This window comes from Rhynchophorus ferrugineus, unplaced genomic scaffold (assembly GCF_030347505.1).
Source record: "Rhynchophorus ferrugineus isolate W39M unplaced genomic scaffold, kcgeb_rfMv2 rfM6, whole genome shotgun sequence".
Taxonomy (NCBI): Eukaryota; Metazoa; Arthropoda; class Insecta; order Coleoptera; family Curculionidae; genus Rhynchophorus; species Rhynchophorus ferrugineus.
The window spans coordinates 19,201,953-19,214,386 of NW_027472585.1; the positions used below are offsets into that span (position 1 = coordinate 19,201,953).

At 30.8% G+C, this 12,434-nt stretch overlaps 1 protein-coding gene across 2 annotated transcripts in view; it reads left to right on the plus strand.

The window, feature by feature from the left end:
• The window catches only part of fax (failed axon connections), a 91,480-nt gene that overhangs the window by 44,307 nt on the left and 34,739 nt on the right, over nt 1–12,434 (plus strand). The window lies entirely within an intron of this gene.

The following is a 12,434-nucleotide window of genomic DNA, read 5'->3' on the forward strand; positions in this document are numbered from 1 at the left end:
GCAAATGTATTTCATAGCGCTGTTCATTCTACATTGTTGATAGTAACATACAACATGATAGTAACTTATGTACGTTTGATGATGAGTTTTTCATTTTCCTTAGCAGTCCTCTGGAACGAAAAATAATTTGGTAAATGAAATGCACAAATTATAATTTTGAAGCTTTTATTTTGATGTATTTTACTTGGCCACATTTGGGTTCACACATCGCCTGTACGTTAGTATTGTTCAAAATATTTGAACCTTCTTTTGTCCTAACACATATGCCAGGCTATAAAACTTGATAAAATCACGTTGTTCAATCAAATATGTATCAGTTACCCTTAACCTGGTGAAGTCTAACCTATCGAACTACATCGAAGTACAAGAAATCAGATATTTCATATTGGCTTGTTTTAATCTAACCATGATGGGATTTGATTGACATATATTGAAGACTTGTATTAATATTTTTCTTTGTATTTTGAAAATATATCGTTCAGTCTATCTATATATCGATCTTCCACCTAATGTTTTTTTCTGATTAACATTCGAATCTTGTACAAATGTTAAATATACTTTTCCATATTACTTGGTAACTGAAAAAAAGGACAATTATTAGCGATTTATGTACATAATAAACAAAATAACTTGTACCTATAAAAATCGATTTTGAGAGTTTTAGAAGGCATTACAATACTTCAAACATTAATTTTTCTTTCAAATCCCTTATAAGTTTTGTTCCGGGTAAATTAAATATGTAGAATTGTCATCAAGTCATCAAGTTATTTTTCAAAAATCGTTATCTAGCCTATTAATAGTAATACGTTGTTAAACTTACATTAGTTCGTTGCTGTTAGAAGTACAGGGCAGTGTATGTAGATAACTAACAGTAGTTTGATCATGAACTAAATCTCATCTAGTTACAACGTGGTATTGGGAAGATAAGACGACAACCCTGTTATAAATCAATATTGCCCGCTGAGCCTTGACGCTCTTTTTATTATAGTTTTTTTTTTCGATGCTTATCAGCGATGAAAAAGAATACACAATACTTTATTTGCATATGAATAGTCGTTGCAGCTTATAAGGAATAAACTACTTGTTATGAAAAATCAATTCCGTCACAATAGCGATAAATTTAGTCTGTACTATTATCAACATCGAACTCGAAATATCTTGAAGGTTAAGTTGCCTGCATGTGATCTGTGTAAGAATTTGCTTTTATTTATTTGTATATAAAATTATAAACTGTAGTAATAATACTTAGTTAAAATCTGATTTAACGATGAGGTATTACGGAGACCTTGGATCAAAGTTTACTGATTGTTTTAATGTTTCCATAATACTTACATCTGTATTATTTTTAAATTTTTTTTATTTTATCAGTTGAATATGATGATAGAATACATATTGCCAACATATTGCTTATTTATAATAAATGTAAAACATAATATAAAATTGATATTTATATTTATAGTAGTATTTTATTGTTTCCTGAATATTGCTGATTTTGGAACACGTGTAATTTTTTTTAATTTATAATAAATGTAAGAAAATAAAGTTATTTAGTAAATATGAGGGTGTCACAAGACACTATACCCTTTATTTGATACTTAGACAATATTACTGATTTAAAAATATACTTTTGTATTATTTCTTAATACGCTGTCATTATGCTGACTAAACAATGTTTGATCAAGATTACATTCAGAGAGCCATGCTTTAGATTGATAATATCTAGAAAATTGCTGCCTTATAAATAAATGTAAGTTGTTAATGTGAATAATATCATAAAAATCAAGAATATATGTTGGCGTGATGAATTGATATGCCCAGAGTATTGCTGTTTTATAAATAACGTAAAAATTCTTCTAGAGCATAGTAGAGGGTTTATATAATTTGATTCCTATTTTCCAGAATTAATATATAGTCAGTTAATGATAGTAACTAATTTTATATTTAGACTAGTCCTCGTGTTTGGTTTAGTGTTCCCTAAATGTTGCTGATTTTGTAAAACATGTAAAAATGTTTCTATTTATAATAAATCTAAGAATCTTAAGAAACTAATGTTAATACTTACGCTAAAGAACAAATAGCTGGAGTGTAAAGTGACCACTCCGGACATTATGCAATGAGGAATTAGACGATAGTGCTGAGTTTTAGGAACACTTTCGCATCAGTTGTCTAATTATGCTGACTGTTTTACTCAGGATTCAAACAGTCAGTACTTTTTTATCGTAAGGGCCTTCTAGACGCCTTGTGACATGTTGTGGTGTCATGTCAACACAATCTCAATTGTTTGTGTCTATATTTCTGATTTATATTTACGGTTTACGAATATATTTATAAACCTCTATGGTAAATATAAACCCAGTTAGCAGCAATATTCAAAGATTGTCTATTCGCAATTTTTCCGTATCTTAAATAAGAAACTGTCTCAATAAAAGACATCTATTTTATTAACATTAATTCGTCAGATGCACATCCTAATTTTTTTCAATCGTTTTAAGACCGACAATCAACACCAGCTTGAAACTGTACACGTCTATCGCTTGACTTATTAAAATCCATCTTTCTAAAAATGAACTGTTTTCGTTGCCAGTTCATTGGCAGTAATTAGCAGCGACACATTTTAATTAAAACAAACGCTGCGTGCTTCTGGAACGGAAAAAATCCGCCGCAGATGATGGAGAACACCGGCCATTGTTTATTGTGCATTTCTCGAGCCCGATAAACTAAAATATTCATGGTGAATTGAAAAAAAATCGTTTGTGTTATCGGCACAGAAACATTCCTTGTAATGTTGCAATAAATTGACGACAATGAAAGATGAATATTAAAACTCTGATACGCGATTGGACGTGTAAATATACTAGATGCTTTGTGTGCTTTACAGTATTGAATAAAGCAATATATACAGTAACAAATGTTATTTTATAAACTTAAAAAGAAAAACGAAAAAAATTAAAAAAATTCCTACATACACAAATAAGTCAGCATAATTTTTTTTAAGTTAAGTTTAGTTTTTGTATTGTTGCTTCAATAGTCATCTTTAGAAACCACTTCACTTCTCAGACCGTAATTTTAACGAATATCAACTATATTTGATGATACTTACTATATCTAGATATGCCGCAGATTATAAATTCACAATAAATCAGCAATACATTTCAGTCCGGTATTTCACTGAATTGTTACAAATTACAAGTTGGTTTTAGTTAATTATTGCAAGAAAACCAAGAATTAAATCCTGAAGAATCAGTCAGCAATGTATTAAAAAGTATATAAAACTATATTTTCTTATAATATTGTCAAGAATTAGAGCCTGTTACGTTCAAGCAAGTCGTAAAAAAAGCTAATCATCGATCAACAAACAAATTCCATGGGGTTGAATTGTCAAACCCAGTTTTACGACTTTATCGTTCTTCAATAACATAATATAAAACAGCCGTAAATCTTCTTATGATATGTTTTCCTTATATTTTATTTTGAAATACTAATTCCTTATTCATATCAAAATACTGAGAAGTATTAATGTTCTAAGAAAACACTCACCTAAGATAACATTCTACCTGGAAGTCTATAAAAAGAACATACATTAGTGATAATTAACGTTATATTTGATTTGAATCATACTGATAAAATTCGCAATCCAAAATAATCAATGCTTTATAAATATCAACAAAAATAGCGGTGGAAATCGCATAGGATAAAAATTTTATCAAGTTACATCACCTGTATCCAACGACTCGCAATTCCTTCAATTTCTCCAATATATCCTGTTTAAAACTTACGGATTTCTAAAGCGAATTGTTCAATCACTGTTACTTATCTGGTTTATGATAGGATGATATCAGTTTGTACAAAACTAACTAGGAATTAGTCAAATATAATCGTATTTTATTGTTACACGTTCTGCGAAATGAAAATTGGTAAAATATGTATTTTATGAGTTCGAGCTTCCCAGATCTTGAATAAAGACAATGCAAACCACAATTATTAATATTTTTGTCATAATCTCGGTTTTTGTTTTAGTTTATTTAATGAGTCAAATCCTGACAAGGTTACTAGTGTAGTTGATTATCCCAGTGTAGTTGATTTTTTTATGTGACACACATTTAGAATAAATTTAGTTTCATTGTTCGTTTCGTCATTATTAATTTATTGATAGTTATTTAAATAAGTGATAATATACCCATACAGTTTCGCCAAACATATTTCATAGATTTTTCAACGGAATTTTTTATGTGTAGAGAAATCCATACAAATCTATTTTCCATGGTTGATTAAATGTTTTCTTTTGTCAAATCATGTGTTTTCAACTTTCCATCATTCTAGATCCTTTCAATTATCGATTAATGAGATGAAAATGACAGCAAACATCTTGAACAGCATCCAGCTTCAACTTAACTGCTTAGTCTTCAAACTGAAAATCAATTTTTTATACCAAAATACTTTACACCGATGGGTCAAAGACTGTTAGGATGCCCCTTTTTTCCCTAACATTCAGCATTCATGTCCAAATAAACCACAATTTTCACCGCTGAGCTTTTTGCCATTTGCAAATCCCCTGAATGACTCTTGAAAGAAGCTCCTGGTGGTTAACTAATATGCACGAATTCCTCTAGCGTGTTGGGTGCCATTGAATTACTCTTTACATCATTTTCACGTGTCGCAGTAGGCAAGATAATTTATCAGGTCTGGATTACCAACCATAAGGGAATGAAGGGAAACGAAATGGTTAACCTCATGGATAAGGACACCATTTTAACTGTCCCTTATTCTCAGCATATCATACAATACAAAGATAGGTTCCCTTACATTAAATCCAAAGTAAAGCACCGGACCCATCTGAGTTGGGATCTCAAGTAACAAATTATGGCCAATAAACATAACTTTTCTACTCCATTCTCATTTCCAAATCCAGATCCAAGGCTTATACACTTCAAAAAACCTACCCTATTCTGTTCCGCCGCAAGGAGTACCGCGCTTATCGCCTCGAAATCGATAATGTTCCTATCCTATGGCTCCAGAAAGTATCATACCTCGGTCTCCTGTTCAAACGCAGCTTACAATGGGCAGCCCAAATCCAGCCCATGGTTTATGAGGAACGTGGATAATCACCTCGAATCAGGCATCCCGTTCGTGAAGAGTTTCACGAACATACTCAGTGTAAGGTTCTCCCTAGGCGCCTTAGAACACGAGAACACCTTGACAAAATCGCTACCCATCCACTAACCTCTGTAGATAACCAACTACGACAATCTCAGTCGTAACCCAGGGTCTGTGTCGTCCGCAAAACACTTCACTATACCGAACCCGAAGCGACATCAGCAAAAGATCATTTGGTTCTAGCTGGTCATCTTGGAACAAGAAAAAAGAAGTTGAAATCCATAACCTATTAAAGCTCATCTGTCCATATTACCCTATACAAATTTCATGTGATCTTTAAATTTCATTTTATTTAAAGTGTATATGAATTTCTAAACATATTTAAAGCATTAAACATAATTTATAATAGACGCTTTAAATTAATATTGACCCCAGCAAATCATTCCTAGTTTGGTAATAAATAATCAAGTGTCGCAGTTCCTCTTATATTTTTTATTATATTATTATTATTTAACGTAACTTAAAAAAAGAATGAATTGTTCTGGCAACAATTGTATGTATAAAATATTACAAGATAATCTTTCCATTTTGATGTCTTTTCATCTTCAAACACATGCATGGTCTTTTTCAACAAATACATGTTAATACGGTATGATGATTCAAGACAATGCGTTGCAACAAACGGCGATATAGGATAATGATTAGCTCATCCATTGTGCAATTTTTTCCCGTAATATTTATGAACAATGTTACTATTGAAACACAGCAAGTTTTAACATTTTATTTTTCTGATTTCAGGTAAGAATTTCATGATTTTAAATGTCATCGGCTCTCCGTAACAGAACGTAAGTATTACTATTGTGAAAACTGGAGAATAATTGTTTATTATTGACGCACCTAATGGTTGGTATCAATTAGTTTTATTAATAATACTCACCATTAATACGTACAATCATTAAGCAAGTATAGAACATTTTAGATTAAGTTAAAATAAACGAATATAGGAATAAACAAATTGTTAGCTCTGATTCGTACGGAATATATCCAAAGAAACTTAAAAATCTATCCGAAAGGATGCATCGCCTGTCTTCTTGAGTCTTTTTTGTAAGTTTGTTCCGGAGCATTCTTTAATATATATTAGTGCTTCAAAACTCCGTGATTTTTTTATTTCAAGCGAAGTTCATAGGATTTGCAAAAATTACTTGATTCTTCTATATATATTTTACATTTTTTATTGATAATTTTCAGATAGAAAGGAATTAATAGGTTATAAGTTATCTTAATATAGGGTATTAGTTTGTTCTCATATTTTCCTTATTGTCCACATCACAATAAGGAGACAGAATTATACTTGTACCTAAAACAGCTGACAGATTGACATTCTGATTAGTATTGCCAAATTCCAAAGAGATATTTTCGTAATTAAAAATATATGATGTCTTCATCAGAACTAAGCATCTACTTAGCTTAAAGCATATTCATTATTTTACTTCATTGTCTAACAAAGACAACTTTTTTACATGGATAGTTTTTAAGTCCAAAATGTGCTAAATTAAATTTGAAGTAACATATCAGCTGTAATTTTGCATAAAATAATTGAGCAGCTTAAAATAAACTGCAGACCGTCAAATATAACACTTGAATGACCTTTGAATGAACCGGTAGTTGAGTGTGAGTGTTGTTCCCCTCTAGCTAGTGACCTGATTATTTTATATTTAAACGTTGGCAGTGGCTTATCTTAAAATGGGAGCCATAATGCTCCAACGTGGAGAGCGAGCGTGTTTTAATAAAATATAACCAAAGAGTTTTACTTCTTTTTTGTCGATATCTGAAGTAGATATAATAGAATAATTATTCTTAGAACAGAAATGTAGTATCCTTTGTTCTGATTATTGTACATCTTGTCTTCATTCGGTCTTTGTATACCTTCTTCCTTTTTTATTACCTTTAGAGCATTTATATATATATTTGTTGTTGTGACCTTAAGAAACAAAGGGCGAATATTCCAGTCTATATCGGTTCAAAGACTATAAGGACGTGGAATGTCATGACTGGATTATTTGGCAATTTCTTTTGCCTGCCAATAATTTCTTCTATATCTTTTTAAGTTATTGAGACCAAGATTACTTGCCAATTAGTTGACTAACGTTTCTGTCTGTGATTTGTCTTATTAAACCCATATACCAGGAAGCGCCTGGGTTATCTTCCAATGTGGTTTGAATATAACTTCTATGTTATGTTTCTTTAGAAAGAAATAGGACCACTACTAGCGATATTTTTCGGTCTTATCTTCTTCTGTTTTGCTTATAGTAGATGATGTTCTTGCTCATTTGAAAATTATTTTTATTTATGTGCTTCAAGCTGTACCCATTCTCAAAATGCTATAACTTTTGTCCGCTTTGCAAGTAACTTACGGATTTCTTCATATAGAAATTTGCTTCTTTGAAGCTATTTAACCGAACATATTTATCCATTTTTCTAGCAGACTAGCAGTGTGATTTTATCACAAAACTTTAAAATCACCATTTTTCCAATATGCAATGATATGCCCTATTTTAACTCACTTTAAACTAGGACAGGACCTCGACTAAAGAAGAAATGTCAATATCCCTCTAAATTAAGGTTGAATTTTTCAGTAGTTTCTCTGAAATTTTCTTGAATTTGAACCTTCTATATTTTCACCTTTTTACCACTTTAATACTATAGCGTGATTTTAATACCAACTAATTAATTATTAAGAAGTAGAAAATAGAATATTTCTCCATTTTGAAGACTTTTGGCTTTTTATATTACTATTTTAATCAGCTGATGCATCTACAGCATCTGTAAACTGTACAGTATCTCTTTGATTAAAATAGTTAAAAAAGGGAACTATTTCATATTAAATTTATGAAATCGGCAGAGAATGTAAGTAAAAGTACGTTGACCTTCTTTTGTAATATTTATTAGAACTTTTTTTATCGAATATCGATGGGCTCGAAACAGAAAGAAAATGTTTTTACGTGTTGAGCAAACTATTCTCGGAAATTGTACGCGTTCAATATGTACTGGTTGAGTAGTTTTCGATGTTATTAGTTGTCGACTTCCTGCTAAACATAATACAATCCACTGTACATTGATTAAATCCTTTTTTTTTCTTTTTAAACTTCAGTAGGCGAGTGCCTTATGACACAGCAGATTTTTCTTGCACAAATATTCAAATATATCTTTGCCATCCATGTCTCTACGATAACATTTTTCGCAGATGTAGAAATATCTTGGCAGCTTAATTGTTGAATGAATATGTTTCCAATGATGATGTTTCAATGATTTTATAGTTTGGCGTGTGTCTTAAAATAGATAATATGCAAGATTTTATGGACATATTCATAAGGTAATATATTTTAAGTTCTTTGTTATTTTTCCAACGCTGCCGAAGCAAAGTTCTTTGATTAATTAGCAATTAGCTTATCGATATCTAACCAAACAATAAGGCCTCGACATCAAATGAGTCCACTAAGTTATCTAAGACCGCAACACTGTAAAAGTTAGGAAATATATACTGATGTTTTATCACGCACTTGCCTTGCTTGTGAATTGATCGAAATTTAAGTGAAAAGTATGTATTAATTTCAAATTAATATTCTACTAAGTTTGTGTGATCAAAGATGTTACAGTCAAAAATCTCATATCAGTTATCTGTGTTTGTCTATAGTGATGAAAAATATTCATATTTCAGTTTCAATTTAGCTTAAAAGAATAGCGATAAAATTAGTAATAGCAATAAAAGAAATAGTTTATAATATGGTTCATCCGTCTTTGAACTATTTTATGACCGACAGCTTTGTCGGGCATTTAACAAGATTTTACTACTGGTAATTTGTGTTTTTTTTTTAAGTAATTTATTATCAGTATAAGGTAAATATAGTATAAACTTTTAAGATCCACATTTTTCAAATCTGTTGGTTTATCATAAAGGATAAATATGCTATTAATACTATTGTTATAGAATAACAAGTAAAGAATGATGAAGGAGTTGGTGGATTTGATCATGTATTATCTTATATAAATTTTGATATTTCAAGTCATTTCATTTCTCACCGCTTCAGGATTGTTTCGGAAGCTTTTTTTTTGAAAAATCAATGAATGAAAGAGTGAGCCATTGGTCAATATTCTTGGAAATTCAGTGCGTGATACTAAGTAATTTTCAGTATTGTTAAAGGGTCATTATCCATCGATCCAGTCACGTCATAGAAGAAAATGAAAGGAAGAGAACGCATATTTCTACAAGTTTAATATTTGCTGACATATAGTGTCCCGATATAATGTATAAAATGTATTAAATACCCGGTTACCGTGTGATATTTAATTATTGCTCAATCTAATATATAAATAATTATACTAAATATAGTAATTTTTAACAAGATCTCCACATTTCAACTAAATGTAAAAAAACTGATACATTCAATGTTATGTGGTACTTACATGATCTCAATTAGAATGACTCATGCAACAAACATATCATGTGGACAGTTATTCATAATATAAACATCGTTATTTATTTGGTATGTGTATCAAATTGCAATAATATTCGTATTACTCTATATAGTATTATTCTTTTTATAAAGTATGTATGTGTATTTTATGTCGTTAGTAAGCCTTTATGGGTTTAAGTCTTTATTAGGATAATTAATAATTATTTGTGAAGAAGTAGTAGTTTTTATTATTCATTACTTTTGGACCGTAATACTCATTTTTATAATTTCCATCAAACAGCTTTAACATTCACTATGGATGACGGATTATCTATGTATCATGGCTAGTTTTGTATTTATATTCGTCCATTATTATTGTATTTGTATTTCTTTTATGATTAAAATCCGGATCGTTGACTGACGTTGCAACAAAATTATTCAAAGTCAAATGTTCAGTTCAAATGAAGGGATGCAGCCCTTTTTATTGACCATTTTCAAGAATGTATTACATCGCGCCTAGTCATTCAATATACTAACATCCTTGATGATAAAGCGTTTTTTTTTCTATATTCTCACCAGATCTTGTTGACTAGGTTATGGCTAGAATCGCTAAAGAACATCTTCTCCAAGTTCTGAAAGAATGCCTACAGCATAATAAACGATAAGAAATATTTGATATTTCGAAGCAAGGAGATGGTTAAATCCAGATTCTTTAAAATCGAAGTGTTTACAGAAATATCCGACGAGTTTTAAGAACCTAGGTAGATTCCTATTTTTCATATTTTTTACACATTAATATATAGGGAAAGGTTATGCCTGGCATCGTTCTTCACCAAGTTCTTACAAAATGCCTAAGGCTTCTAACGATAAGAAATATGTGATATTTTGAAGTAAAGAAAAGGTTATCCCTATAATATATCCATTCATTATTTCCAGACTCTTTAAAAATGAAATAATTAGAGAAATATTATAATTTTGAAAACCTGGGTTGCTTTTCCTGGCGTCTAATGGCGTGAGTCATGGTATTTTATAGAATTTTTTTTATAACATCTTTATTAAATACTCTTAGTGCAATCTAAATTATAAATTAATTTATTACTACTTTTCATTTGTACTTGGATTAATTCACAAGCAAAACGAGTGCGACAAAATACATCAATATGTATTCCTCAATTATAAAATTATAATAACTTATAGCTATAATTTACATTAAAGGTATACACTTTATGTAAGTTCGTATGGTTTGGTTCGCTTCAATCTCCTGACATCCTACGCGCTGTCCAGCAGTTGCATTGCTTCCACATGATTTAGCAATCTTATTTCGTGTTTCAAGGCCAAATCCTGGATAACTTCGCAAATGATTTTGATTTGATTTCCAGGTCATCGTGCAATTCTTTATTGGTTACATAGCGATAGGCATTGGTAATTAACCTGGTTTTGACAGCGTTGGATGACTAGTTGATTTGAATTTTTAGTGCAACCCCATATTTGCATCCCATAGGTCCAAATTGGCTTCATGATTGACTGATGAAAAATGATCAAAATATTGTATTTGTTACACCGCATTCTTTAATAATAAACATTGGAGTAATAATAATTCCTTTTACTTTAATGCAATGGGGTTATTACAATTTATGGGCATTAAAACAAAGATGGTTTTCTCATTTCTGCCTTCAATAATGCAGGACGTACTTAAAGCCGAGAAACATGTAGTCTCTGATTCGCGACCGATCATTAATAAACTAGGAAACAAAGAACGACGCCCGGCGTCCCTCGACATCGAGGCGTCGGTTTACTGCGACGCCGTCTGGTCGTCTCTGACGCACCCACATGTTCGGGGTTTTAGAAAAAAAAACCAACCCTAATAATACGTATTTGATTCATATGTTTGAAGTTAATCCGTTTTAGTTTCCTGGATATTCGAGCTTTTTAGTCATGTTTTGTACTTTTTAGTCATGTTTTGTACTTTTTGCTTCATTATTTTCTTTTTCATTTAGATTATATATAAACAATTCTGAAAAATAAATGGCGATTAAACTGAATAATTGTAAAAATGTGAATATACCAAAAATTCTGAATATTCTAGTAACTAAGTTAACAACTTTTAACATTTTTCAATTCCTTAAAGAAGTATTATATATTTTAGGGGGTATTCTAGTCTCGAGGCTTAATTTTAAGTACTTTTTCAAGTGAAATAAAAAAACTAGCAATACTATAAATTTTTACTAAATATATAAGTGAAAAAAGATGATAAAATTAAAAATTTGGTATGGGAGGTTACAAAAAAGGCGCGCTTTCGTTCGCATTCTTAATCTAGAAAAATGCTGCAAAAAATCATAGCAAAAAAAGGAAATAAATATTTTTGTCGTCAAAATACAACTGTTTGAAGAAACGAGATTTTTGCGATTTGATTGAGATTGATTGAGATTTTTTGAGATCTGCGATTTGATTGAGATTGATTGAGATTTTTTGAGATCTTGGCATATTTTTGCAATAGCTTTATTTTGTACGATAGAAGAATGTATAGAGAAGACTTATTTCAAGTACATCGATTAAGTATTAAACTATTTATAGAAATACCGGATTTCCAGTTTATATTTCGAAATCACCGTTCAACAATTGCGCAAGTGCATAGAGTAACGGCGTTTGTTGAAAAGGCATTCGATGAAAAGAGCTCTACGATATTCTTGGACGTCTCACAAGCTTTTGACTGGCATTTAAAACTAACTAACGTGAAACTACAGTCAACTGCTGGAATCATATCTTTTCGGAAGAAAATTTAGAGTCTCGTAGGAAGGCACATTCTCAACAATTAAAAAAATCTATTTCGAAGGTTCCTCAGGGTAGTGCCTTGGGGCCACTCCTCTATCACATGTTCTGTTGTAC